Source organism: Kogia breviceps, chromosome 16, assembly GCF_026419965.1.
Source record: "Kogia breviceps isolate mKogBre1 chromosome 16, mKogBre1 haplotype 1, whole genome shotgun sequence".
NCBI lineage: Eukaryota > Metazoa > Chordata > Mammalia > Artiodactyla > Physeteridae > Kogia > Kogia breviceps.
Genome location: NC_081325.1, coordinates 50,046,696 through 50,055,085, shown reverse-complemented (window position 1 = coordinate 50,055,085; position 8,390 = coordinate 50,046,696).

Genomic DNA, 8,390 nt, shown 5'->3' with positions numbered 1-8,390 from the left:
TCTGCTAACTTTGGGTTTTGTTTGTTCTTCTTTCTCTAGTTCCTTTAGGTGTAAGGTTAGATTGTTTATTTGAGATTTTTCTTGTTTCTTGAGATAGGCTTGTATAGGTAGAAACTTCTCTCTTAGAACTGCTTTCACTGCATCCCATAGGTTTGGATCGTCATGTTTTCATTGTCATTTGTCTCTAGGTATTTTTTGATTTCCTCTTTGATTTCTTCAGTGATCTGTTGGTTATTTAGTATCATATTGTTTAACCTCCATGTGTTGGTGTTTTTTATGTTCTTTCCCTATAATTGATTTCTAATCTCATAGCATTGTGGTCAGAAAAGATGCTCGATACGATTTCAGTTTTCTTAAATTTACTGAGGCTTGATTTGTGACCCAAGATGTGATCTATCCTGGAGAATGTTCCATGCGCACTTGAGAAGACAGTGTAATCTGCTGTTTTTGGATGGAATGTCCTATAAATATCAATTAAATCTATCTGGTCTATTGTGTCATTTAAAGCTTGTGTTCCCTTATTAATTTTCTGTTTGGATGATCTGTCCATTGGTGTAAGTGAGGTGTTAAAGTCCCCCAGTATTATTGTGTGAATGTCGATTTCCTCCTTCATAGTTGAAAGCAGTTGCCTTATGTATTGAGGTGCTCCTATGTTGGGTGCATATATATTTATAATTGTTATATCTTCTTCTTGGATGGATCCCTTGATCATTTTGTAGTGTCCTTCCTTTTCTCTTGTAACATTCTTTATTTTAAAGTCTATTTTATCTGATATGAGTATTGCTACTCCAGCTTTCTTTTGATTTCCATTTGCATGGAATATGTTTTTCCATCCCCTCACTCAGTCTGTATGTGTCCCTAGGTCTGAAGTGGGTCTCTTGTAGATAGCATATATATGGGTTTTCTTTTTGTATCCATTCAGCAAGCCTGTGTCTTTTGGTTGGAGCATTTAATCCATTCATGGTTAAGGTAATTATCGATATGTATGTTCCTGTTACCATTTTCTTAATTGTTTTGGGTTTGTTTTTGTAGGTCCTTTTCTTCTCTTGTATTTCCTTCTTAGGGAAGTTCCTTTAGCATTTGTTGTAGAGCTGGTTTGGTGGTGCTGAATTGTCTTAGTTTTTGCTTGTCTGTAAAGCTTTTGATTTCTCCATGGAATCTGAGGAGATCTTTGCTGGGTTGGTTGTAGGTTCTTCCCTTTCATCACTTTAAGTATATCATGCCAGTCCCTTCTGGCTTGTAGAGTTTCTGCTGAGAAATCAGCTGTTAATCTTATGGGAGTTCCCTTGTATGTCATTTGTCATTTTTCCTTTGCTGCTTTCAATAATTTTTCTTTGTCTTTAGTTTTTGCCAATTTGATTACTATGTGTCTCGGCATGTTTCTCCTTGGGTTTATCCTGTATGGGACTCTTTGTGCTTCCTGGACTTGGGTGGCTATTTCGTTTTCCATGTTAGGGAACTTTTCGACTATAATCTCTTCAAATATTTTCTTGGGTCCTTTCTCTCCTCCTTCTGGGACCCCTATAATGTGAATGTTGTTGCATTTAATGTTGTCCCAGAGGTCTCTTAGGCTGTCTTCATTTCTTTTCATTCGTTTTTCTTCTGTTCCACGGCACTGAATTCCGCCATTATGTCTTCCAGGTCACTTCTCCGTTCTTCTGCCTCAGTTATTCTGCTATTGATCCCTTCTAGTGTATTTTTCATTTCAGTTATCGTATTGTTAATCTCTGTTTGTTTGTTCTTTAATTCTAGATCTTTGTTAAACATTTCTTGCATCTTCTCGATCTTTGCCTCCATTCTTTTCTGAGTTCTTGGATCATCTTCACTACCATTATTCTGAATTTTTTTCCTGCAAGATTGCCTATCTCCACTTCATCTAGTTGTTTTTCTGGGGTTTTATCTTGTTCCTTCATCTGGTACATAGCCCTCTGCCTTTTCATCTTGTCTGTCTTTCTGTGAATGTGGTTTTTGTTCCACAGGCTGCAGGATCGTAGTTCTTCTTGCTTCTGCTGTCTGCCCTCCAATCTGCAGAAACAGGAACCTGGTGCACAGCTGATGGGAATGCAAAATGGTGCAGCTGCTGTAGAAAGCAGTCTGGCAGTTCCCACTGTTCCCTGGGAGACAGGAGACCAGCCTGGGGTCCAAGTCCTGGGAGGGGCAGGCTCGCCCCTCTCTGGGCCTTGCTCCAGCTCACCTCAGCGCAGTCCTCAGAGCCACCTGGGTGTTGCCATCTTGCCCAGAAAGGGGGCCTCCTATGTGACATGTTTTGTATAGTCTACTTCAGAAAAATGAGCAGTTATTTTCAGTATGCATCATACAATGGAACAAAGTGATAAAAAGAGAAATGTCAATCTATTTAAAATTTTAATAAATATAGATTTTTTTTTTTTCTTTCTTTTCTTTTTTTCTGCGTACGTGGGCCTCTCACTGTTGTGGTCTCTCCCATTGCGGAGCACAGGCTCTGGACGTGCAGGCTCAGCGGCCATGGCTCACGGGCCCAGGCACTCCATGGCATGTGGGATCTTCCCGGACTGGGGCACGAACCTGTGTCACCTGCATCGGCAGGTGGACTCTCAACCACTGTGCCACCAGGGAAGCCCAATAAATATAGATTTTTGACCTAAGCTAACTGGAGCACCATCTGTCACGATAGAAACAATTTTTTCATATCTAGATGGTATTCTTTTTTAACAGATGTTAGAGATTAAAAAATATCTTTTCTATGAGTTTGAATTTTAGTCTCAAAATTGACAACATTTTTCTTGTACATTTGGAAGTCCTTCAAGACAAGTGTACTCTTGGGGCACTCGTAAAAGAACATGACTTTAAATACCATCCATATGCTGATGACTTCCACAAATATAATATGTTCAGCACTAACCTCTTTTCTGAACTCTAGACTCAAATATCCAATGTCTACTTAACATTTCCAAATTCTTGACTCTCCTGCCAAACTGCTTTTCCCTTAGTCTTTAATAAATGACAACTGCAGGCCAAAAATTTGGGAGTTATTTTTGACTCCTCTCTTTCCTTCATACTAATCTCACATGATGTGCAAGAACTCCTAGGTTGTTTCCTTGCTTCCATTTGTGTCTTTCGTAGTCACAATTTTCAATATAGCAGTAAAGTCAGATCATTCCATGCTTCTCTTCATCTCTCCAGTGGATTCCTGTCTCATTAGAATAAGGTCCAAAAGTCCTTACCAAGACCTACCTAACCTTGTTGCCACCTATTTCTCTGTCCTTAATTCCTACCATGCTCTGCTCTTGTTCATTTGTTCCTTCCCCAGGGCTTCCTTGCTGCTCTTCAAATAGGCCAAGTGTATTCATACCTCTGGGTTTTTGAACCCACTCTTCCCTCTCTCTGGAACACTCTTTCCCTGATAGCCAATAGATTGTTCCTTCATTTTATTCATGTCTGTACAAAAGTCTTCCCTGAATACTCACCTAACATAAGTTGCTCTGTGTCCCTTTACCTTGCTCTCTTTTTCTTTGTAGTACCTATCATATACTTATTTATTTGTGGGGAAGTTATATCTGTCTCTCTCCCTGAGCATAAACATCAGGAAAGCAGGGGATTAATCCACTTGTCACTACTCTGTCTCTGGTGCCTAGACCAGCATCTAGCACATAAAATGCTCAGTGAACAGTTGTTGAATTTATATATGATTTACACTTCTAATTGAAACTCCATCAGTAGATTGAGCTCTTGGACTGTCTGTTTTCCGGATGTCCCTATTTTCTGAAAATAACTCATTTGTTTGTGATATAGTGGCCAAGATAGATGAGAAAGAAATAATCTATGAAAATAACCAGCTGTTATTTACATTTTATGCTGCAGGCATTTTGTGATAGTTCACAGCCATGCAATGAGCATTAGCCAACGGCTCCTACAGTTCTGGGGGATGGTTCAGTTCCTAAAGGGGCCAGATTTTTCCAATGCTTTATTTTTATTTTTTATTTATTTTTTAAACATCTTTATTGGAGTGTAATTGCTTTACAGTGGCATGTTACTTTCTGCTTTATAACAAAGTGAATCAGTTATACATATACATATGTTCCCATATCTCTTCCCTCTTATTGTTGAAAATCTTTAGTTCAGTCTTAACTGAACAAGCTCCATGTCTATCCATAGAAAAACATCTCAGGTTTTTAATCAGTCCAGGGGCTAGCTTTCCTATCCCTGCACTGGTACAAATGTTGTAATCACCAACCTGAATATGCAAAAATAAAATATTACTGTCTATAAAATTTTATTTTGGTGCCCTGAACGTCCAGTATGAATGTAAAGTAGAACTCAATCCAGAGCCTCCTGGGAACTTCAGTCACATTTAGTGATTTTTCAGTCTCCTCAGACTTGACCCAGTCACAGTCGGGACATTTTGAGGTTTGTTCTTCTTTCCCCATGGACTTGAGGCTACACTCTATGATAAACACTTCTTGTTTCAGCTTCAACCTAGGCCTCCTGACTCAATCTCTCTGACCAAAACTATGTTCGATTAGGGTTTGAACTCATATCTTATAAAACTCAAGGGGTGATCTCCAGCTCTCCCATGTCTTGGGATGTCCTCTGGTATTTCCATTCTTCACTGCATAGGTGGGGAACATTTCTCTGAGGTGTGCTCTTTCCCTGAACTATACCTGGGGAGCTACAGCTCAGGTTCTCTTTCCTCCCAAATCCTTTTATTTAAATGTCCTTGCCCTTCCCCCTTCTCCAGTCCTGGTTCTTAACTCAAGAGAGTAGAGGTTCAGAATATTTCTGGCTTTCTCCGAAGAATCCCTCCCCTTCAGAAGGTCTTTTCTTTTTTTTTTTTTTTTTCTTTGCAGTATGCGGGCCTCTCACTGTTGTGGCCTCTCCCGTTGCGGAGCACAGGCTCCGGACGCGCAGGCCCAGAGGCCATGGCTCACGGGCTTGGTTGCTCCGCGGCATGTGGGATCCTCCCGGACCAGGGCACGAACCCGTGTCTCCTGCATCAGCAGGCGGACTCTCAACCACTGTGCCACCAGGGAAGCCCCAGAAGGTCTTTTCTAGTGTAGAGGGCGGGTACAAAAGATGGGGGAAAAATTGTTTCTGACTTGTCAGGAAACATTGTCTAAGACTTGGAAGTGAGCAAAAGAGACTATTAGATGTCCTTTCAGTGGAGTATGGGTCGTTGTCTAGCAGAGCAGTTCTCATTGGGCCACAGCCTTCCCCATGCTAACACCCGCAGAGTGTGTTCCTTCCCTTCCCAGGGAATGAATCAGGGAGTTCCAGTTCTCGAAGGAAACGTCCAAGTCGAAATCAAATCCAACCTTGCTCTTTTCAAAGTCTTTGCTGCTTCTGTTGAGAGAATAATCAAGAGCCTTCAGACCCCTCACCCTTGTTGTGGGACGGGAGAAGGAGAAATCAGGCATGCATCCATTATATTATTTTTCCTGTCATTTTAAATTACTAGGTGGCAGTTTTGAAATACCGTACGTGGCTGAATATGGCTTGAAGTAAATACCGTGTCTCATGCTGGCAGACAATAGATTTACACAAGCCTGAAGCATGCAATTTTTAAAGCTCTGTTTTTCTCCTCCTCTTTCTTGAGGTTGAGAGTATTTTTCACATTAAAAAAATAAGCTTTAAGAATTTAAACTATCAAGTATGTTTAAGAATCCAATCTACATTTAGAGTTTTTGCTTTAGCCATTTCTTCTCTTTTTTTCTTTGACATAATTTCAGTCACTAATCTTAGCTTTTCCTATCCCTTCCTACACCCTAGTGATTATTATTTTTATCTCCTTTGATGTTTCTATCTCCCCATTTGTCTTCTTTAAAATGTAACTTACTTAGTGTTTGAAAAGGGATACTCCCTTCTCCATCATTGCTTTTTGTGGCTATCAGGACCCCTAATTTCCCATTTTGCATGTGGATTTAGAGTGAAATGATGTACAAGACTAAGATGACTCCGTTTTGGTTTATCTGCAACCTTTTTCACAGACTCAGTACTATTCTTGGGCACAGAAGTCCCACGTTTTTTCCTTACATATTTTACTAATGTTCCCTGTTGGAGTCCTTCTCACTTATTCAATCACATTAATTGAAAGCTTACCATGGGTAAGCTCTCTTTGGGAATACAGAGTAGAACAAGAGACACAACTTCCCAGAGAACATGGAAATAAAATGTCCACATCTGAAATCCAATCCATTACCTGTCCCCTTCTGATATACCCGTTTCTCTCAGCCATGAAACTTTTCTTTTAACCAGAAACCAGGTGCTAAGCCTTATTTCCTTTTTTTTTTTTCCCCCCTTGGTGTCTTCCTAAATTCAGTCAGTAAACAGTTTCTGGTAACTCCAACCAATAGTTGCTACTAATTTTTACTCTTTTCCATTCTCGCTAAAGCCTCCTCAGTCTGGATCTGTACCCCTTTATCTCAACTTCTGCCCAAACCTCTTTATTGGTTTCTCTCTTCCTTCTCTTCTCCAGTAGGTCCTGAACTTCAAATTAATTTCCCGATTGGATTAGTTATGTCAGTCTTCTCTTTCAAATGTCTTCAGTTACTAATGCCTAACTTACGACGGCTTTTCCCGAAGTGTGCTCCTACAGAATGTGGTAATTGCCATTAGCCAAAATAAAGGCTTCATAGATTTGCAAGCAGTGAGGGAAAACAAAGTAAAACCAATTAGCTGTGGAGGTGGTAGTTTTCAACACGGGACTTCTGTGAGCCTCGAATATGCTTGAGGAGATGTTGCTTATGCTGGTTCCTATTTCCTGTACTTATGTGGCCATAGAACACTTCTGGCTGCACCCCTAGAGGTTTTTCTCCCCAGTGAGACTCACGGGATTAGTTCCATGGGACATCAGTTGGAGAACAACGGGTCTGTGGTGCAAATTCTAACCCCTTGGACTGGCCTTGAAGTCCCTCAACAATCCTACGACCACCATGTCCTTTTCCAGCCTTTCCTGTCTATACTCCCTTACGAGTCTCCTTCTGTCTGTGGGACACATTGCCTGTCTCCCAGGCAACCGAATTTGGACCTTAGCCTACATCCGACCCCTAGATTAGGATCCGTCCATCAAAGAATGGGCCAGCCCTTCAGATTGTCTCCTATGCACTAGATTACATTCCTGTAAAGAAAAAAATTATGCACCTTCTTTCTTCACATCTTTGCGCAGTTTCTTCCCTCACAACATCCACTCTGCCTCTTCCTCTTGAGAGTTTGCTCATCATTAAAGGGAACGACACAACCCAAAGGGGAAAAAATAAGAGTTGAACTTGTGCTTGCGATCCTATGGGGAATGTGGCTGACTAAAAGAGGGATGGGGTGACTTCCCTGGTGGCGCAGTGGTTAAGAATCCACCTGCCAATGCAGGGGACATGGGTTCGAGCCCTGGTCCGGGAAGATCCCACATGCCGTGGAGCAGCTAAGCCCGTGCGTCACAGCTACTGAGCCTGCGCTCTGGAGCCGATGAGCCACAACTACTGAGCCCACACGCCACAACTACTGAAGCCCATGTGTCTAGAGCCCATGCTCCGAAACAAGAGAAGCCACTGCAATGAGAAACCTGCACACCACAAAGAAGAGTAGCCCCCGCTTGACGCAACTAGAGAAAGCCCGCGCGCAGCAACAAAGACCCAACACAGCCAAAACTAAATAAATAAATTAATTAAAAAACAAATTTATAAAAAAATATAAAAGGAATGGGAAAGGAGCTTTCTGGAATGGAGAGAGGCTGGTATCATGAATACCTTGGAAGCCCTTGTCCTTGTCAAGGATGAGGGAGAGGAGGAGGAGGAGGACAAAGGCTACTGCTTATCCTGGGAAAGGAGAAAAGAAAAAAAAGCCCCATTCAGGCAACACCCAGGTTTACACCCAAGACCAGGCAGCTTGGTTCTTTGGGAGAGCCCTCAACCCAGGACCCAGGAGAAGGAACGGAGCTGAAAATCAAATTCACAGCTGTAGGAGGAGAGCAGGTTAGCTGTACTGTAGGCCTATTTTGAGTCCTATCCTGCAGAGATTGTGGAACCAGGCTATAGATAGAGGCCAGGCAGGGATTTTGACGCAGTGGTTAAGAATCCACCTGTCAATGCCAGGGACACAGGTTCGAGTCCTGGTCTGGGAAGATCCCACATGCCTCGGAGCAACTAAGCCTGTGCGCCACAACTACTGAGCCCGTGCGCCACAACTACTGAAGCCCACGTGCCTAGAGCCTGTGCTCTGCAACAAGAGAAGCCACTGCAGTGAGAAGCCTGAGCACTGCAGTGAAGACCCAACGCAGCCAAAAATAAATAAATAAATTTATAAAAAAAGAAAATCAATTAAAAAATCAATTAAAAAAAAATAGTGGCAGTGGCGGCAGTAGCTCTGGAGACTGTCAAGGAGGAAGAGGAGCTCACAGCTGCCCAGATGGCTCTGGGAGCACT